Below are 22,117 nucleotides of genomic sequence, written 5' to 3'. Positions count from 1 at the left end.
ATCCCCTCCCTCTGTTCTCCACCTTATCAGGATGTTGGGGGCCTGTGTGCATACCCGATGATGTTCAGGTAGACCCAGGAATCCAGCCTTATAGTTGGGCATGTGGCTTCTAGCAGTGCCTGCTAGCCTTCTGCTAGCCTTCTGCATTCGGGCCATACTATCTTTTTTTTTTTTTTAGAGATTTTTGCTATAGGGCTCGTGCGCTCGCCAGACAGAGAGAGACGTAGAGACAGAAAGCGAGAAATCACCCCCCAGGGGCGATGGTCACGCCGCAATCCCTTCTCCTCCATTCTCCTCTCGGGATCTTGGGCACACATGCACATGCGCCCGGCGTGAGTTTTAAGCCCCGGGGTCCAGGACGCAAACCGCGGTCGACTACGTGGGAGTCCAGCGACATAGCCATTATGCTAACTGATGGTTCCTGGGCCATACTATCTTTACTCCTTGGTTCCCCTGCACTGAATTATAAGGTCTTGAAAGGGATGGTGCTTTATTTGTTTCTCACTTCCAGGACCTGCAGCAATGCTGGCACATGCACTGAGAGAGCGGGATGAACTTAAGGATTTATGCCAGCTTTAAGATTTGATGGACTTTAAAAAAAAAAAATAAGTTTATCCATGTCATGGAAGAGAGAGAGTGGCACTCCCAATATAGTCCCCACACTGCAGTCTACCCCCAGTTTCAGCAAGCCTGGATCATGGGCATTTGCATGCATGCCTGATGTGCCATGGAGGCCTTGGGACATGAACCCAGGACCTTAGCCATGTGAATCTAGTTGTGCCTCCACTGTGGCATCACCTTACCCTGACATACTCTTAAGTTGTATATCCATAATAAAAGCAGTTATACTGCTCCAAAGAAAAAAACCCAGCCCCAGAATTTTCATTTCTCCCCTCCATGGCAGTCACTATGAAAGAACTATCTTTGGTGACCTGGGAGATGCCAACCTTTCTGAAGCTGGTGAATAACTCAGGGTGGTGTGATCCTACCCCATAGCTCCCTTATCTTCCCTACGCCTGGGGACCCAGATTTTCAAAAGCAAAGGCCAGGCTCTGAAGTAAGTGATGAGGGAAGTGAAGGCTGGACAGAAATCCTGAAGCATGGGGCCAAGATGTGAGGTGGGGTCATGTGTGGCAGAGAGAAGAAGCTACTCATTCTTGATGATGCCCCAGTTAGAAGCCTCTTGTACAGACTTGAATCCACTGATTATCTGTGGGATTCGGCCACCAAAACCTACCTGGGCTAAGGCCAAGTAATGTTTCATATACTCCTTGTCACTGACCTTACATGAACTTTGAATCAGTAAATGCCAGTGAAATGGAGCCATTGCTAAGAAATTAAGGAGTATTAAGTATCTGGCATTTCTAAGGAAGAGAGAACTTGTATTGTTTTGATTTTCTTCTTTTTCTTTAAGAAAGATTTTTTTCTATAAGGCGCATGTACTCACTGGAGAGACAGGAAGTGAGAATTACCCCTTGTGGGGATGGCCATGCCACAGTCCCTTCTCTTCCATTATCCTCCTGGGTTTTTGGGCATGCATCCACTCCTGCCCCATGTGAATTTCAAGCCACCAGGTCCGGGATTTGAACTGTAGTTGGCCATGTGGGAGTCCAAAACCTTAACCATTACACCACCTGCTGGCCCCATTGTTTTGATTTTCTAAAGCTACAAATAGCTTCTTTATGCCTTTTAGGTTATTCATTTTTCATAGGAAAGTGGCTCCCACACTCTACCCTCCACTCAGTCTTTGATGAAGCTTGAAAATGCACTCAACAGTAGCTCCTACGGAAGGCTGGCTCTCCAGACTGGAAGGTCCTCCCAACAGCTAGAGGGAAGAATGAACATATAAAGGAGATTATGGCCTTTATAGAAAGAAACTTTAGAGAAAAGATACTTGAAGAGCAATTACCAGCTCATCTTCTGAACCTCTCTTGCAGCTCATTAAGACTATTTGCAACAGAACCATTCAGCTCTCAGCATGAATGTCTTTTATCCTGTGCTGGCGTCATGCCAAGTCATCTCCACCTTCTGTTAGGTTGCTGAGGATAGGCAGCCAAGTTGGATCTTCTTGCCTGTGTGTCTCTCCTATAGAAGAGATGTCAGGTCTTGTGTTTATTTCACTTCCTATTCACCCTTCCCCTCATCTCCCTTTTCTGTGCCCTGGGCTGACCATCCCAGGGGTTCTGTTGAGGGGTGGCACTGGCCATTGGGAGAAAAGAAAGACAATTATGTTCTTCAACACAGCTGCCACACATATTGCCCAGGCCAAAAGTAAGACTTTGGATGCCAGCTGTCAGGTGCCTTTCTTGCTGCTCTGCCTAAACATGTGGGTATCTCCTTTCTCCTGCCTTGCAGCCAGCTGTGAATGCCATCTTCCTTAGATATCTAAACCCCACAGAAACTGGGCCCTGAACTTAATTTTGTTGCCCATGGGCTACTCTCAGTATTTCCATCTAGGCCTCCAGTTTTCTAAGAGCAAAAAGAAAACAAATTGTAAAAAGATAGTAGTGGAATAGAAAGGTGGTCTAAGGACAGCTGTTCTGTCTGACCAAGTAAAATCTCAACCTTGATGGGAGACAGCAAGGACAGCACCTTTTCTACCTGGAACCACCACCCAGTAGCACTTTGTGGTGTGCAGACTGTACTAGTTTCCTAGACCTGCCATAACAAAGTGCCACAAACTGGGTAGGTTAAGACAACAGAAACTGTCTCTTAATTCTAGAGACCGCAAGTAAAAATCCAGATGTCGGCAGGTGTTTTAGTCAATTCAGTTGCTAATGACAAAAATACCTGATATGGGTAATGTAAAATAATAGAGGTTTATTTTACTCATGGTTTTGGAGACTGAGAGGTCCAAGGGCATAGTGCTGACATCTGGTGAGGGTCTTCTGGCTGAATCACAGAAAGCAGAAGGAGGAGTGCATGTGTCTGGGCCCATGTGTCTGTCTCTTCTCATTTCTTCTTATAAATCCACCAGTATTCAGGGGGTAGTGGTGGTGGAGTAAGGTTATCCTAATCCCCTCAGAGGCTCCACCTCTTAATCCTATAATTAGATTAGGCTTCTGCCATCTTAAAACCTCCATAATGGGACAACAAATTCTAACACATGATTTTTTGAGGGACACTTTTAAACTATCGCAGCAGGATTAGTGGTTCCTTCTGAGGTTTCTGAGGGAGAATCTATTCCATGCCTTTTATTTCTGGTAACTTCAGGTACTCCTTGGCTTATAGATGAATCATTCCAGTCTTCCATCATTACAGTGTTCTCTCTGGGTCTCTGACTTCCTATGGCCATCTTCTTATAAAGATACATGGGAACCAGCAGTTAGCATAATGGCTATGTTGCTGGTCTCCCACGTAGTCGACCGCGGTTCGCGTCCCGGACCCCGTGGCTTAAAACTCACGCCGGGCGCGTGTGCGTGCATGCCCAAGATCCCGAGAGGATAATGGAGGAGAAGGGATTGTGGCATGGCCATCCCCTCTGGGGGGTGATTTCTCACTTTCTGTCTCTCTGTTTCTCTCTGTCTGTCTGGCGAGTGCACGCGCCCTATAGCGAAAACCTCTCAAAAAAAGAAAAAAAAAAAGATACCAGTCATATTAGATTAGGGGTCCACCCTACCCCAGTACGTCCTCATCTTAACTAATTATATCACCCTATTTCCAACAAAACCACATTCTGAGGTACTTACTAGGGGTAGGATTCAACATATCTTTTGCAGGGGGTGGGGCATAGAGTTCAAACCATGATGGAAATCAAAGGCTGAAGGACCTACAAGAAGTATTTCAGGAAGAAGTTATGTAGGAAACTTGGAAGCACCTGCCAGAATAGTGATCTTGTTCATTCTACAGGGAAAGTTGTTTAAATACCTTATTTGTATATATATTGCTCATGTTAGTTAAGATTTTGTCAAGTAATAGAAATTAACTTATGTTAGTCGGGTTATTTGGTTTGCAAGTGGTGGACAACCAATTCCAAACAAAGCAATAACAAATTAAATTATTGGCTTACATAACTGGATGACTCTGGGCATGGACCTGGCTTTAGGAAGAGTAGAGTCCAAGGTTCAAATGATATCTTCAGAGGTGGGCTCTCTCTCTCATTCTTTTTTAAAAAAATTATTTTATTTAACTTTATTTATTTATTCATCTGTTTTAATTTGACCAGAGAGGGAGAGGGAAAGTGAAAAAGCAAGCTTCAGGAAGAAGTTATGTAGGAAACTTGGAAGCACCTGCCAGAATAGTGATCTTGTTCATTCTACAGGGAAAGTTGTTTAAATACCTTATTTGTATATATATTGCTCATGTTAGTTAAGATTTTGTCAAGTAATAGAAATTAACTTATGTTAGTCGGGTTATTTGGTTTGCAAGTGGTGGACAACCAATTCCAAACAAAGCAATAACAAATTAAATTATTGGCTTACATAACTGGATGACTCTGGGCATGGACCTGGCTTTAGGAAGAGTAGAGTCCAAGGTTCAAATGATATCTTCAGAGGTGGGCTCTCTCTCTCATTCTTTTTTAAAAAAATTATTTTATTTAACTTTATTTATTTATTCATCTGTTTTAATTTGACCAGAGAGGGAGAGGGAAAGTGAAAAAGCAAGCCACCAGGTCCAGGAAACACAGTCAGCCATGTGAGAGTCCAGCACCCTTAACTATCACACCACCCGCCTGCCCCACTCTCTCTCTAATTCTTGAGTTGACTTGTCTCTGCTTGGTTTCATTCTGTAGACAGAGCCTCTTTACAAAGAGGGTGAAATGGTTGCTAAGCATCTGAAACACATCATTTCACTTTAGCTGAAAAAGAAAAATAAAACTTATCTTTTCAACTCCCAACATCAATCCCAGGAAAGATGTTGATTGGACTTGTTTGGGTCATGTGCGCTAAAACAAACCAATCATAGTGGCCATGAGGATAGGTACTTGATTGGCCAGCCTATGTCTTGTGCTCATTCTTGTGGGGAGTATCCAGGATAGTTTGTCCTACTAGGTAGGACCTCATGAAAACTGGAGGAAGATTTTCTAGGGAAACCAAAAGAAGGAGTGGGAGGAACACGTTGTTAGACAAACGCTACAGATACCACTGTTCACCATGTAATTCATGCTAGTCTAATGAAAAGGATACAGGGATGGCTGATGGAACACAAGAGAAGACATACAGCTGGGTCTTAGGAAAGACTGTGAGTGCTCCTAGGCCCAGGCTGGCTCCACTGTTCAGTGATGGGTCATGGAAACTATTCAGCCCTGTATATAGGGAGCCTGATCCCATACAGCTGGCTTTTTTCAAATCCCATCCCTGGCAGCTTGAAAAGCATGCCAGGTGCCTGTGCATGTGTGCCCAGGATCCAAATGGGATAGACAAATGGAGGAAAAAGGATTGTGGCATGACTTTTGTTCTTTCTCTCTCTTATATGTACCCTTTGGCAATTAAAAAACAAACACTTCCAGGATTCTGGCACTTTCTTTCTGCTTTTGTGCTCCATTCTTCTCTTTCTGAAAGCTACTCAGTGGGAAGAAAGTGGTTTCCCCACAACCTCCCAGTATTTATCTTCTTCATGCGAAGGACCAACTAATTTACAGTTCCTGGAGAGAGGGGCTGGAAATAGAATTGGCCCCATTTGAGTGAGATTCCCACCCCCAAACAATCAACTGTGCCAGGGACGTCTGGGTCACACCCCAGAAATGACATACTCAGAGAAGTGACATATCGTGCATATGTCAGCTAATTAGTTAATCCTACATATATCAGTTAAAAGTGTAAGAAGACCTTAGAATCATCTTAAAGGTAATCTGTCCTACAACCTTTATTTTGTAGATAAAGAAATGGGAGCCCCCAAAAGTTAAAGACTTATTAAGATACATATTCAGAGAAGCTAGTTAATGACTTGGCCAGGAATGGAAATCCAGGTCTCAGGATTTCCACTCCAATTTTTTCTATGACTCCACGTTTTGACTTAATAAACCCCATGGTTCTGGTACATAAAGAAAATTTTAAACAAAAAAAGTAACCATACACACCTCATTGATAAACAGACAACCTGCCCTGCTCCTTCGTAGTCCTACTCCTGTTGTTCCTCTGTGTAGAATGGTCCTCCCACCTGTCACACCCAAACTCTGGCTTTTTCCATCTTCCACATCTTCCAAAGCTCAATCCCACTGTGACTTGCCCAAGGAAACTCTTCTGACCTCCCAAACTAGGTCAGCCCCTACCTTACTCTGTGTTTTCCTAATATTTCTCTTCATCCCTTCCTTTTGTTATTAAATTACCAAATATGAAAAATTGTGCAATTTGTTTAGTGGGTGCCTCCTCCTGGTTAAATAGAGCTAGAGAGTCTGAGACCATGTAGTATCCTTTAGGTTCAGTGTGATTACTTGCACATGGAAGATATTTTAGGGGAAAACTAAAAAGAATGACATGTCAGGAGAATAAGAAAAAGAGCCTTTGGGACCAGCAGTTAGTGTAATGGCTATGTTGCTGGACTCCCATGTAGTCGAATGCAGTTAAAGTCCTGAATCTGGTGTCTTAAACTCACACTGGGCCCGTGTGCGTATGTGCCCAAGATCCCAAGAGGAGAATGGAGGAGAAGGGATTGTGGTGTGGCCATCCCCCCTGGGGGGTGATTTCTCACTTTCTCTGTCTCTTGTCTTTCTGGCGAGCGCACACACCCTATAGCAAAAACCTCTCAAAAAAAAAAAGAAAAAAGTAAAAGCCTTTACCTTCATTTTTTCTCTAGGAAGAAGAGTTGTCTTTTTATTTTTGTAAATTCTAAGCAATTAGGAAAAAAGCTTCTGAGATGGTTATTTCAAAAATAATTTTTAGGAGAGAGCTTCCTGAAATTTTAGCTCCAGTAATGATGATAATAGCTGACATTTTGGAGCTGCTGTGATCCGCCAAACTCAGGGCTAAATGCACTGTCCCAGTTAGTCCTCACATGAACTCTTTGGAGTCAGTATTGTAGGCACTGATCCTGGCTGTTAGGAGCAGTGAGCATCCTGTCAGTTAATTGGCTCCTTGAAGACAGTGCTAGGTTTCATTCTTCTCTGACTGCCCAGAGAGCCACCAGTGGCTTGTGTTTGCTCAGTAAACGGATCATGAATGAGCAGCTCTCACAAGAAGCAAGAACTTCAGTTTCTCTGGATCTAGAGCAAGGGTGTGTAGGATTTGCAGGTAGGCACTGTCTGGAGTCGCCACAAAAGACTGTACTTAATATCTTTGCAGGTTTTGAAGGCCTGTGGGAATTTCCTGGGATCTTCTAAGCTGAGATAAGAGCGGACTTTGTTTTGGGTCAAAAAACTTTGGGTGGTAAATAGATCTTCTATTTTCTAGTAAATTAAAATCCTTTGAAATACACAGCCATGCAAAAAGTACAATTTATTTGGATTTTCTATATCTATTTTTAAGTGAGTACTTTGCTAATAATGCTTGCCACTAGTGATGAATTTTTTTTTTTTCCAAATCCCTTGGTGTCTGTCTTAGCCCATTATATGGCTGTAATAAAATATCATAGATTGGGTGGCTTATAACCAGCAGAAATGTATTTCTCATGGTTTTGGAGGCTGGGGAATCCAAGATCAAGGTGCTGACAATATTTGGCGTTTGACAACAACCTACTTGGTTCATAGAGGGTGTCTTCTTACTACTATGTCCTTACATGGTGGAAGGGATAAGACAGCTTTCTGAGGACTTTCTGGTAAGGATACTAATTACATTAATGAAGGCTCCATCTTCATGTGATTTAATCACATCCCAAAGACCTCCATATCTGGATACTGCTACACTGGTAATTGGATTTCAACACATAAATTTTGGATGGCCACAATCATTCAATCCAGAGAAATATCAAATGTCTCAGTTGACCCTTGCAGTAGCAGCCTCCTGAGGTGAGGGTGGCAAGTACTCGGACAAGAGCAGACATGGAAGCAGAGAACCAGTAGATCTACCTCCTGATACTACTCTGAGGCTGAGACAAAAACTGCACTTGAACAGATTGCTGAGCCCAGCAGCCCCAGGACCCCTGGACCCTGCCACTTGCCCATTACAACAGCTAGGACCTCATTTGTTTTTATCTTAAACATCATCAACCTGCAGGTTAAACAGGCTGATTATTTCTGACCTGACTGGATCACCAGTGGGACCTAAGATTATACTAGTTGCTGACCAGGAGCTGTGCTCACCAATGAGGAGGGTAGGATCACATATGAGTTCATTCACTTTATTAATAAGTATTAATTGAGTACTACTATGTCCCAGACACTGACATAGGCACCAGAGATACCATAATGATTAAGACCCAGATATCATCCTCAAGGAATTTGAATATAGTATCAGAATTGTTAAATAATTTCCAAATTAATTGTCATTGTGAAAGTTAAAAAAAAAAAAGCACAGGAGCTACAGGAAAAATAATAGAGAACTTGTCTTAGTCCAGACTGCTGTAAGAAAATAACAAACTGGCTGGCTTACAAACTACAGAAATTTATTTCTTACAATTCTAGGGACTGGAAATTGAAAACCAGGAGCCAGCATGGTTGGAAAATAGTGAGACTCTTCTTGTAGGTTATAGACTGTTAACTTTTTATATCTTCACTTGGCTGAAGCTCTGGCCCCCTCTTTAAAGGCTCTAATCCCATTCATGAGGGCTCTACCCTGTTGACCCAGTTACCTCCAGATACCATCACACTGGGATTAGGGCTTCAACGTTTGGATTTTCAGGGAATAGACTGTTACCCAATCTGTAGCAGAACCCAGCCTAATCTCAGGTATGGATGTGAGGAAAATAGTGTGAGATGAGATCAGAAAGTCAGGTAGAAACAAGATCACAGAGGCCTTGATGACTAAGCTTTTTAGGGGTCTACAATTTAATTCCAGGTACAAGAGCACCACTGAAGGGAAGTAATGTGATCTGGTTTGCAGGTTTAAAACTACTGTGCTTGGGACCAGCAGATGGTAGCAGTTACATCGCTAGACTCCCACATGGCCTACTGTGTTAGAGTCCTGTACCCAGTAAATTGAAAAACACATTGGGCATGTGTGCATACATGCCCAAGATCCTATGAGGAGAATGGAGGAAAAGGGATTTTGTTTCTCACTATCCTCACTGTCTGTGTCGCCCACCCCTTCTCTCCTCCAGTGAGTGCACATGCCCTAAAGCAAAACAAACACTACTGTGCTTGCTCAAAAGGACTGAAGCAGGCTAAGGGTGGTTGTGAGAGACCACATGGGAAGGGCAATTGAGACGAGATCCAACTAAACTGCTTTAGGGCTGTATCTTCCTATCTGTCCATTCCAAGTATGGTGCCCTTAGGCTTTTTCATCAGTCTCTGGCCGAAACAGCTGTGGCTAAGGCAGCCAGTGATATCATAGAAATTTAGGCAGGAGAGAATGACTTTAGTTGACATTTTTCTTTTCTTTCTTTCTTTTTCCTTTTTTAAGAGAGATTTTTGCTATAGGGCGTGTGTACTAGCTGAAGAGAGAGAAACAGACAGATAGAAAGCGAGAAATTGTCCCCCTGGGGGATGGCAATGCTGCAATCCCTTCTCCTCAAGTCTCCTTTAAGGACTTTGGGCACACACACACACATACACGCATGCACTCGGTGTGAGTTTTAAGCCACCAGGTCTGGAACTCAAACCGCCAGGTCCAGGCCTCAACCTACAATTGGCTCCATGGGAGTCCAGCAATGTAACCATTACACCATCTGCTGGTCCCTTTTTTTTTTTTTTTTATCTTTTTAATTTGCCAGAGGTTGCACACACTCATCAGATAGAGACAGGGAGACAGAGAAAGTGGGATACAATGTTTGACATATTTTAGCCACTAGGTCCGGGACTCAAAACTGCATCATTGGCCATGTGGGATACAGCTCCTTAACCACCAGGCAGGCCACAGGATGGCCCAGTTGGCACTTTTCAGAAGCAGTGCCTTTTTGTACCAGGCACCTAGGTGTTCATGGGCTCTTACATTTTAAATCCAATAATTTAACCTAATAATCCCAGTAATTTAGAAGATTCTTAACTTTTTTAGTATTCTACTCTATGCCAAGTTCTTTTTAAAAAGTTTGTCAGAGAATATGTGTGCTTGCCCAAGAGAGACAAAGAGAGAAAACGAGAAAGCACCCACCATGAGGTATGTTCACATTGCAATCCCTTCTGCTCTATTTCTCCTTCCTTTCAGGATTTAAGGCATGCACACACACACATGCCCAGCAAGTTTCTCAAGCCATTGGGTCTAGGACTCAAACCACATGGTCAGCCATGCAGGATCCAGCCACCTTAACCATAAGACCACAGGCTGGCCCAAATTTTTTTTTTTTTTTTTAACTGTACGATCTCATGTAAGCTTCACAGTCACCCCTAAGCTAGTTTGTACTATCATTCCATTAAGTCTAGGCTAGGGCTGTGCATTAAAGTTTTTTTTTTTAATGAAATCCGGCTTTTTTTTTTTTTTTAAAGAGATTTTTGCTATAGGGCATGTGTGTTTGCTAGAGAGTCAGACAGAGATTTTAGAAAGCGAAAAATCACCCCCAAGGGGGTATGCTCATGCTGTGATCCCTTCTCCATTCTCCTCTCAGAATTTTGGACACTCACGCACATGTGCCTGGCATGAGTTTTAAGCCACCTGGTCCAGGACTGGTCGACTACATGGGAGTCTAGTGACGTAACCATTACACCATCTGCTGGTCCCTCTGCATAAGAGTTTAATGAAGGGAACTGAAATCACTTTAGTTATTTTAAGTAGAAAGGGATTTATAACAGGAATAAGCTGCTTACGTACCCATTGAAATGACTGGAGAAGAGGAAGCTGCTGAGCTTCTGGTCTCAAGATTACGCCGTCATGGCTAAGATCCAAAGTGTGACTCATCACTGTCATTCTGGCACCATTTTCTGTCAGGCTGTCACTACTGTCACTGCCACCCAGCATACTGTGGGGGTCTGGTCACTGCTGGCAACCCCATTTGCCAGAGCCCATTTATTAGCCTGAAGCTTCATGGAAAGGTGGCAAAGTAATGTTGCCTTTTTTCCACTTCCTGAATCTTACATAAGGTTCTGAACACAATTGGCAGAACCAATTCACATCTAGAAGCCTGATTACATGGAGACCTGGGAAATGTATTCCCAGCCTTCCAACTCTTTCCACATAAGAGAAGAGAAAGTTTGAGAGAGCCTATTTACATATCCAGTATACAGAGGAGACCCAAATTGTTTTCTGCAGTCTCTTATTTAGATTGTGGTATAATTTTCACATAAAATCGCACAGATTTTAAACACAGAGTTTTATGAGATTTGCAAATGCATATGCTCATGTAATCTATTCAGTCAACAAATAGGCTGGACAGTGGCATAGTGGTAAAATGTGATACTCTTTGAGGCTGATCCATGTGGGAAAGTTCTGGGTTTACACGTAGAGACCTTCCTGAGTATGCTGGGCTCACATGTGCCCATGATCTGGGGCTAGCTGAGACTGGGAGTAGATGACAGTATGAAGACCATATTTGGGATTCCGTGTCTCTCTCTCCCTCCCTCTCTGTGTGTATCTCTCTATCTCACTGACCAGAAGAAGTAAATAATTTAAAAACCCACAAAGAACATTCCTATCATGCCAACAAGTTCCTTCATGACTGCTTCAGTCAATTCTCCCTGTTTCCTGTTCATAGACAGGCATTGTTCTAATTTCATCTATTGGTTTTCTGTCATAATCACAGATTAATATTGCCTATTCTAGCATTCAAATAAGTAGAACCATGAAATAGGTCTTTTGTGTCTCATTTCTTTTGCTCACAATAATATGAGATTCAACCATATTTTATGTATGAATAGCTCAGTCCTGTTTTAATACTGAGTAGTATTGCATCGTATGAATATATCATCCTTTTATTAGTAGATCAACATTCACATTTTTTTCTTTTTCTTTTCTTTACTTTCTTTCTTTTTTTTTTTGAGAGATTTTTGCTATAGGGCATGTGCGCTCACCAGAGAGACAGAGAGACAGAAAGTGATAAATCACCCCACCAGGGGGGATGGCCACACTGCAGTCCCTTCCCCTCCATTCTCGGGATCTTGGGCATGCACGCACATGCACCCAGAGTGAGTTTAAGCCACCAGGTCCAGGACTTGAACCGCGGTTGACTACATGGGAGTCTAGCAACATAGCCATTACGCTAACTGCTGGTCCCTACAAGAGGTTCTTAAAGGTATCTACTAGAATCACATAGATGTCTAGTAGTAGTCTAGACTTCGGGTACAGTGTGATCAGGGCTTTCAGTTAATTCCGATTTGGTTGTCCTGACTCTTCTTGTATGTTTTATCTGTCCTCAGTCTGATTTCCCTAATGATTTCAAGATGGATGCAGGCAGCAACTGCAGCTTCATTTTACATATATCAGGTAAGAGGTACCAAATTCTTAGTGGTGTCTTTTAAGGCCAAGAAAGAACTATCCTATAAGTCTTCTGCAACCAAGTTTTTGTATCTTATTGGATAGAATTAAATTATATGTTCATTCCTGAACTAATAACTGATTGACTTATAACAGTCAGTCCACCTGGATTTAGCTTCTTTCAGTTGCAAATACTGCTTGAGGAAGAGCTAGGTGCCTTCCTCTTGTTTTCTTCACAAGGATGAAAGGGGAGATTGGATTTTGAGAAGAAAACTATCAAAATCCTATTCTGTGCATTATTCTCCATCAGTAACTTCTGAGACACTGCTTTGCATTTTGCTTGTAGATACTTTGTAACTGAGGTTATGTTTGGCTCTACATTGACAGTTGAAAGCTGAGAGGTAAATTTATGGCCCATTCGTAGAAGATGCACAAAACACTGTGGTATTTATTTTTGGATTAGCTTCTTTAAGCTCCTATTCTTACATTTATTTTGCCTCATTTTTCTTGCCCATTTCTAATTTTTTTCTCTATTTTATATATTTTTGTTAAACTATATTAATTTTTAAAAATTAAAAAGGTATAGGTACATGAAATACAAATATTTTGTTCATGGTATGCTTCCTCACCTTCCCATTATTTTACTTTGTCAGTAGATACCAAGTACAAATAGCAGTATTTAATGGGCAGTTACCTTGTGCTGGACTAGGTCCTGAGGACTTGTGTTATATCATTGTGTCTTTATAGCAATCCTATGAAGTAGAATTATTATTATTGTTACTGTATTAAGAAAAAGAAAAATGAGGCATAGAGTAGTTAATTACCTTACTTGAAGTGACTAAGTTGGAGTTGAGACCCAGATTCTAATGTGTGAAAACTTCATGAGACATGATGCAAAATATTATTTACTCTATATTCCTGGCATTTCTTCACAATAGGGCAGTTGAGAAAGCTAGATGAGAGATCAGCAGATGGCATAATGGTTCCACTGTTGGACTCCCACATGGCTGACTGTGGTTCGAGTCCCAGACCCAGCAGCTTGAAACTTAGGCCAAGTGCGTGTGTATGCGTACCTAAAATCCCAAGAGGAGAATGGAGGAGAAGGGATTGCCATCAGTGGGCCCATGCCCCCTAGGGTGTGATTTTTTGCTTTCTGTCTTTTTGTGTTTCTCTGTCTCTCTGGTAAGCACACTTGCCCTATAGCAAAAATCTCTCTAAAAAAATAGAGAAAGCTAGATGAGTTATTGCAGTACGTGCTTGGTAAACTAAAAGACCTCCTCATGTTAGTGAGCAGAGGACAACCCTACCCCACTGCTTGCCAGAGTAGAACAAAGGGCAGTGGCCCAAACTGGGTTCTCCACTCTAGCAGTTTCCTTACCTTTCTTCATCTGTCTCTCATTCCTTCTCATTTAAACTGTTGCTCATTTGCCAAAAATGGAAACACCTCAGCTAATTTAGGTACCTTCTCAATCTGACGAAGAGTCTGTCGTCTTCTTTTCTGAGCCAAGTACTGCTTCTTATTTTCTGGGGCAATAGGAAATAGATTTCACACCTAAGAGATGAAAGAAATCTGAAACCAAACACGAATGGTCCCTCTTGATCACTTGGCAATTGGCCATTTCTTCTCCTACTTTTTTCCCAGCAGGTAGGTCAGTATAGTTAACCTTCACAACTTACATAGAGTTGGGTATAGAGACAGATGTTGAGATAATTGTTAATTTAAGCCAATTTTCAGTTTAAAATTTATGGGAAGATAATATTTGTAAGTACAGTGTTCCTATTGCTGTAGTTTGTGGATCATTATGTCTGGTGATGTAATATGAAAGGCATTCACTCCTCTATAATCATCCATTCATGGTAATTCTCCAGAGCGTTTGTTTTGGCTTATTGCCACTGAAAATGTGAAAGAAAAAGAAACTTTGTCTATTTCAAAAAGCACTGGTAAATGTAAATTATTGTCATGGGCAAGTTGGAGTTTTGAATTTTCCAAATTCCAATGGGTAAATGAATAATCAGGAGTTATGAGTGGCTCCTAAATGAGAAGGAAACGGTTAAGATTAGTGACCACAAAAAATTTAAAAAATTAGATTTCCAGTATATGCTACATTAGATTTCTTTCCATGTCTGGGAAATCTACTCATACTAGCACTAGGTAGTTCTTAGAGGAAAAAAAGAGAGAGAAGATGCCACTTTGGGAGATATCCTTCATCCTTCAAATAGTCACATGGGGGTTGTGCAGCAGTTTCCTTATTAGGAGACACTTGAAGCCTCCTATGTGGTGTTTCTCCATACCCAGACTAGAACTCTTCTGGGAGCTAACAGCAATTTATTTATTTAGGCCCTTGAAAACTTGTTGAACTCAGGATTCAGTGAATCTCATAGTGTTTCTTACTGAGTTATAAACCTTGAGGCAAAGTAGGTAAGTGTTAGAGTCAGTTATTTATTTTCTTGTTCTTTACATATTTCTCCATAGATGATTTCATTATACGATGGGACTATTCGGTTAATGACTATACATCTCTTAGCAAGAAATTGTCTGTTAATACATAGGACACTATTATATGTTGGTGTTAAGTTCCATTACTTAATGAAACTGAGTTAATGAAGAAAAAGTGTGCAATTCACAGAATTAATTAACAATAAGAACATAATGTACTATCACTTATTTGAAAAAATCTTTAACTTAAATAATTGCTTGGAAAGACTATTAATTTAAGACTAGAGTCACTTTACTACTGTAACCTGGAAAATGGAAAGAAGATATAAAAAAGAAGTTTTTATACCCTAGGAATCACATGTCATTTCTGAATAATCACATATTTTAAATAGTTTTACTGTAAGTGAAGTGTCATTATAGATTATTAAATATCATTAGCCAGTTCCAAAGTTTCCTGGGGGAGTGTGTCAGACTTTTGATGGGGAGGCTGTTGGGCTTATTTATTTCATTAAAAAATAATAATTCCTGGGAACCTGCAGTTAGCGTAATGGCTATGTCGCTGGACTCCCACGTAGTGGACTGCAGTTCGCGTCCTGGACCCGGTGGCTTAAAACTCACACCGGGTGCATGTGCATGCGTGCCCAAGATCCCGAGAGGAGAATGGAGGAGAAGGGATTGTGGCGTGGCCATCCCCCCTGGGGGGTGATTTCTCGCTTTCTGTCTCTATGTCTCTCTCTGTCTGTCTGGCAAGCGCACACGCCCTATAGCAAAAAAACCTCTAAAAAAAAATAATAATAATTCCAGCTTCTGAATTAAATAGTAATACATGTTATTGAAGAGTATTAGAAACATTGGAAAAAATAAAGATCATCTATCATTTTAGTTATAACTCATTAATTTTTTGCTATTCTTGTCTTTCTAGTCAGTTTTTTCTACCTTTTTTTGTTTTTAAAAGCACAAAAAAATTACGTTTATTATAAAAATTAAGACAAAACAGAACAAAAGATGGAAGTCATCTTGTTATGGGCTGAATTGTATCTTCTACCAAATTCATATATTTGAAGCCCCAAATCCCAGTATCTAAGAATGTGACTGTTTTGAGATAGGGTCTTTTTTTTCCTTCTTCTTCTTTTAATTTGCTATAGGACATGTGTGCTCTCTGGAGAGAGAGAGAGAGAGAGGGAAAGCAACTCCCGAGGGATGCCCATGCCACAATCCCTTCTCTTCCCTCTCTCTTTTTGAGATCTGGGGCACATACACACATGTGCCTGGTGTGGTTTTCAAGCTACTAGGTCCAGGACTTAAACCACACTGTTGGCTATGTGAGATCCAGTTGCTTTAACCACCACATCACTGGCCAGCCTGCGATGAGGCCATTAGAGTGGGCCCAATCTAATCTGACTGGTGTTCTTATAAAAAGAAAATGGTTGGATGCACAAAGGGATACCAGGTATGTGCCCTCACAGAGGAAAGGCCCGTAAGGACTCAGTGAGAGGGTGGCTCCCTACAAGCCAATGAATGAGAAGCTTTGGAAGAAACCAAAGCTACCAATACATTGATCTTGGACTTTAAGCCTCCAGACTTAGAAAATGATTTCTGTCAAAACTGTTGCATTTTGTTATGGCAGTTCTAGCAAACTAATATACACCATTTTTTCCTTTATTTTCCTTTTTTCTCAGAGGTAACCACTGAGAAAACTGTCCTTCCAGACATTTCCTATGCTTTTGCACAGGCATATAGCATAGAAAGTTTCATTGTTTACACGTGAATCATACTTATGGCTATTGGTTTGTGGTTTGCTCCCCCCCGCCCCCATTTAACTGTGTTTCATAGACAGCTTTCCACATCAATATCTGTGGGAAACCACCACCACATTTTTACTGACTACTGCATAGTTTTCCATTGGTACCACGATTTATTTTAACCATTCCATTATTGATGATTCCAGGAAGTTTGGAGAAGTTTGGAGTTCTAATTCATTTATATTACCAGTAATGTTGTGATAAGCCTCTTTTACATTTGAGGTTGAGCTCATATGCTAATATATCTGTAAGAATAATCAGATATGTGGAATCAAATAAATGGGATTGCTGTGTCAAATAAATCGCATGCCTTTAAAATTTGAAAGTTATTGTCAAATGGTCTTCCATAGAGGCTTAAGCAGCTTCTGGTTTTACTATACACACACACACACACACACACACACACACACACACACACATATATATACACATAAACACTAGAGAGAGACAGTGAGAGGGAACGTTATACAAACATGCACACATAAACACACATATATATAATATATGTGTGTGTATATATATCTATATACACATATATTCACATGCATATATGTGTATATATAGTGTGTATATATATTTATATATATACACACATAGCTCTGTCATTCAAAGTTTTTTTTTCTGTTTATAGTTGTGAGTGTATGTATATACATAGATAGATTTTTAAAATAACATCAAGACTGTACTATAAATATTTTTTTTAATTTTCCTTTAGTACTTTAGTCATAAATAGGAACTTTTCCCCTAGAAGAAAAAATTTAGTTTCTCTTCCCAGTCTTTCTGTACAGAATAATTTTTTTCTTTTGGGAGAGCCCTTGCTTCCATTAATCACTGTTATTGCCAACTTTGGATATTGGAACCTGTCAAGTTGGACCAGTGTAAACCCAGCCATGAAAGGTTTGTCTTCTGGAGAATGGTAAAAATTAGAATGCCCTTTCTCTGTAAATCAGTGAACAAATGCTTTGATATAGTGTGCCAAAGTGTTCTCCTGAGTTAACTTCCAGGTTTTTTTTTTTAAACTAAGAATTACACATTACTGAAATGGTATTTGAGCCCAGTAGGCTTGGTAAGCTCTTGTTAAGTTGCATTAGAGTGTGTGTATACTTAAGTCAGAATTAGTCCTAAGACAGTTTTTTTTCCCTGGATGGATCTGAAGGAAATTGACATATTTTGGGAGGTCAAAAGAGAGTGATCTCTGTGCAATGAGAACAGATGACTGATTTGGTTGCATTAATGCCTTCTTTTTACCATCTTATTTGGAATACTATTCTATAAAATTGCAAGAGAAGATCAGAAAATAAAGTGAAGTGAGAGCTTTGTTATTCCTCACTTATTAGTATGTATAGAAAGTTAATCTGAATTCAGGCCAACAGATACTTGTTGATATCTTATCATGTGTAAGACACTGTCAAGGGGACCCCAGTTGGCATAGTGGTTAAGGTGTTGGACTTCCCAGACCTGGCAGCTTGAAAATCATGCCAGGCAGCTGTGGATGCATGCCCAAAATCATGCAGGAGAATGGGGGATAAGGGATTGTGGTATAGCAATCCCCTCTGGGGGATGATTTCTCACTTACCTTCTCACTGTCCCTGTCTTTCTAGTGAACACATGTACCCTGTGGCAAAAACCTAAAAAACAAAAAACAAAACAAAAAAAAAAACTCACTCCCTTTTTAAAAAAAAAAAAAAAAAAGAAGAAAGATACTGTCTAATACATGGGGAAAGAAAGAAAGTAATATAGTGGCTGTCTTCTAGTTGGTTTAGATTAGTGGTTACCAAATACGGCATCAGCATCATCTAGTAAGCAATTTTAAGAGAGTTAGACTTGATATGACCACGCTGAAAACCTAGTTGACAGTTCAGTACCTACTAAAGCTAGACATATGCCTTTTCTTTGATCCAACAATTTTATTCCTAGATATTTATTCAACAGAGATGCCTACAAATATGTCCCACAAGACATGTATAAGAATGGTCATCACAACACAATTTGTAATGGCTCATAATTTGAAATAACCTAAATGTTCTTCAACAGAACAGTAATGAAAATGAACAGCCCACAAATAAAATGACAATATAAATTTCACAATACGGGGACCAGCAGGTGATGTAACGGCTATGTCTCTGAACTCCCATGTACTCAGCAGCAGTTCGAGTCCTAGACCCAACAGCTTAAAACTCATGCCAGGTGCATGTGTATGTGTGCCTAAAATCCCAAGAGGAGAATGAAAGAAAAGGGATTGCAGTGTGGTCATCATCCCTGGGGGGGGATTTCTTGCTTTCTGTTTCTCTGTCTCTCTGGCACGCGTACACGCTCCTATAGCAAAAATCTCTCTAAAAAAATTAAAAAAAATTCACAATATGATATTGAGCAAAGAAAGCCAGAAAAGTTTCTATTATATAATTCTATTTATATGAAGTTTTGTTTTGTTTTGTTTTTAAAAAGGTTAGAACAGGGACCAGCAGTTGGCATAATGGCTATGTCGCTGGACTCACACGTAGTTGACCGCGGTTCACATCCTGGTCCCCAGTGGCTTAAACTCACGCTGGGTGCATGTGCGTCGTGCCCAAGATCCTGAGAGGAGAATGGAGGAGAAGGAATTGCGGCGTGGCCATCCCCCCTGGGGGGTCATTTCTTGCTTTCTGTCTATCTCTGTCTGTCTGTCCGGTGAGTGCACGCGCCCTATAGCAAAAACCTCTTTTTAAAAAAGGCTAGAACAGTCTCTACTGTTAGAAGTCAATATATTAAATCAATCTTGGGGGATGAGGGACATTTTGTGAAAAAAAGAAAAAAAAACATGAAATAGATTCTGGAATGCTAATGTGTTTTGTTTCTTAAACTGATCAGGTTCTTGGGTGTGGTCACTTTGTGAAAACTCTTTAAGCTATGTGCTTGTTATTTTTACATTTTTCCATATGTATGTTATCCATCCTTAGGAATAACTTTAAAAGAATACAGTTTTTAAGTCCTATTCCAGAATAACTTTAAAAGAATACAGTTTTATTTATTTTTTGTTTGTTTGTTTTGGAGAGGTTTTTGCTATAGGGCATGTGCGCTCCCCAGACAGACAGAGACAGAGAGACAGAAAGTGAGAAATCACCCCCTAGGGGGGATGGCCACACCGCAGTCTCTTCTCCTCTGTTCTCCTCTCGGGATCTTGGGCATGCACGCAGATGCATCCGGCGTGAGTTTTAAGCCACCGGGTCCGGGGTACAAACTGCGGTCGACCACATGGGAGTCCAGCGACATAGCCATTACGTTAACTGCTGATCCCAAGAATACAGTTTTTAAGCCCTATCCCAGACCTGCCAAATTAAAATATCTATCTAATTTAACTATCTACATAAAGGGCTCAAAGATTTATGTTTAAAAATCTCCCAGGAGCCAGGAAGTGGCATGGTGGTTAAAGTGCCGGACTTCCACATGGCCAGCCGTGGTTTAAATTCCATACCAAGCAGTTTGAAAATCATGCCAGGCACATGTCCATGTGTACCCAAAATCCCAAGAGGGGAATGGAGGAAAAGAGACTGTGGTGTGGCCATCCCAGGGCCACTTTCTCTCTCACTGTCTCTCTCTTCCCAACTGGCATACTTGCCCTATGGCAAAAAACTAAAAAAAAAAAAAAAAAAAAAAAAAAAAAAAGAAAAAAAAAAAAAAAAAAAAAAAGTAGTGAAATAAAATAAAATAAAATAAACTTCCCAGGGAGTCTGGTGCATTTGGATATAAGTTTTTGGAAACTACTACTTTTATAAACACAGCATGTTTTTTCTTTCCTTCCCAAGGACTTATCTTTGCCTGTCTATTGGGCAGAAATCTTTATAGAAATTATTATTGCATTAGGGATTCAGTATAGCACTGTTCAGGAAACCACTGGCAGCCTACCACATGGACTTTCATCGTCTCTGCACTTAGGGTATCTGGTCTGATCCTTCTCCAAAAGAAATAGATGTTTTTTTTTCTCAGAACAACATAAAAAGATGAGTCAAGCGGTGGATGTAGAGTTTACTTAAGAGACTAGATTTTAAACAAATTGTTTTTAAACAAAATTGCAATGGAGCAAATAAGGAGTACAGCTTCAAAGAAACTAGAGTCAGAGGAAAATATCAAGCACATAATTTCATAAGGATTCTGCCTACATACTGGCAAATTATGACATGCAAAGCTGATATCATGAGATTATGCATTACTTTTATTTCTTATTATTCATGGAATTATGCCAAGCAAAGAAAGGAACAGAAGTTACTTTTGTGAATATGTTAAAAGAGAAAATATAATATTCATGAATCAAAGATGAAAAACGATCTGAGAAACTGATAAGGTACTAGAGCACATCCATAGAAAACACTCAGCTTGGTCTTTGAGACAGATTTCATGACAATAAACTAATGAATCTCCTTTTCAAGTTAGCAATGGTCTAAGGTCAGCAACGTGCTCTATTGCTGTTGCTTTCTGGCCCTGGGCATAAAACATTCAAAATAAAATATTGCAGTCTTTTTGTAAGAAAAACGCTGTGTAGAACATTAATGCTTGCAGACTTAATGTCAATTTTCCCTCGTGCCTATCACTTTAAATGATCTCCTCATACACCTACCAGTCCACCCGTGAACTGAATAATTAATAGGTGAAAAATATTAATTTGCACCAAGGAAGCTTTTTACATTTTCAGTGTGGTTACCATCACATTGGTACATTGGTCCATGTTTATGACCATTCAACTGGTAATGATACTCTTTTTTTTCTTTTTTCAACTGGTAGTGATATTCCTGATGTTGGTTCGTGTAACAATGTATTGTGGCTGGGCTAGACTTGGGGCTCGGGTAATTATTTTTTTTTTAAGAATTATTTAACTTTATTTATTTTTATTTTATTTATTCATTCATTTATTTTAATTTGATCAGAGAGAGAGACACACACAGAAAAAGAGAGAGGGAAAGTGAGAAAGCAAGCTACCAGGTCCAGGACTTGAACCATGGGCTCGAGTAATTCTGACTGGACACTTAATCAGTGACTTGCAAGGGAGCCAAGAAACCTCCTAGGATAGACTTGGATCCTGACTACTACTGGGTTCAGACAACATGCCTCTCATTTTTCAAGATCATGTTTGGAAGAATTGATATGTATCATTGGCAGGATGTCATGATCCCTGGGTAAAGAGTCAGTGGTTGAACTGTTTAATAAGGTAAAAAAAAAAGTAGGGACCAACAGTTAGCGTAATGGCTATGTTGCTGGACTCCCATGTATTCGACCGTGGTTCTCATCCCAGAGTCGGTGGCTTAAAACTCACACCGGACGCGTGAGCATGTGCGCCCAAGATCCTGTGAGGAGAACAGAGGAGAAGGGATTGCAGCGTGGCCATCCCTCCGAGGGGTGATTTCTCGCTGTCTCTGTCTCTGTCTGGCGAGCGCACCCGCCCTATAGCAAAAACCTCTCCAAAAAAATTAATAAATAAAATAAGGTAAAAAAGGTAAGTGCTGTTTTGACTAACCACATAATACTTCAAGGCT

General features: G+C 40.5%; 1 long non-coding RNA gene across 1 annotated transcript in view; it reads left to right on the top strand.

Moving 5' to 3' along the window:
• LOC114008529 (uncharacterized) overlaps nt 1-22,117 on the top strand; it is a 39,119-nt gene that overhangs the window by 6,063 nt on the left and 10,939 nt on the right. Inside the window, exon 2 of the long non-coding RNA XR_003550048.1 lies at nt 12,317-12,383. This is a non-coding gene — a long non-coding RNA (uncharacterized LOC114008529). The remainder of the gene's footprint in view (nt 1-12,316; nt 12,384-22,117) is intronic.

Source organism: Tupaia chinensis, unplaced genomic scaffold (assembly GCF_000334495.1).
Source record: "Tupaia chinensis unplaced genomic scaffold, TupChi_1.0 Scaffold000354_1, whole genome shotgun sequence".
NCBI classification, from domain to species: domain Eukaryota; kingdom Metazoa; phylum Chordata; class Mammalia; order Scandentia; family Tupaiidae; genus Tupaia; species Tupaia belangeri.
Note: the sequence above shows the minus strand (reverse complement) of the source record. Positions and strands in the feature narration are given on the sequence as shown.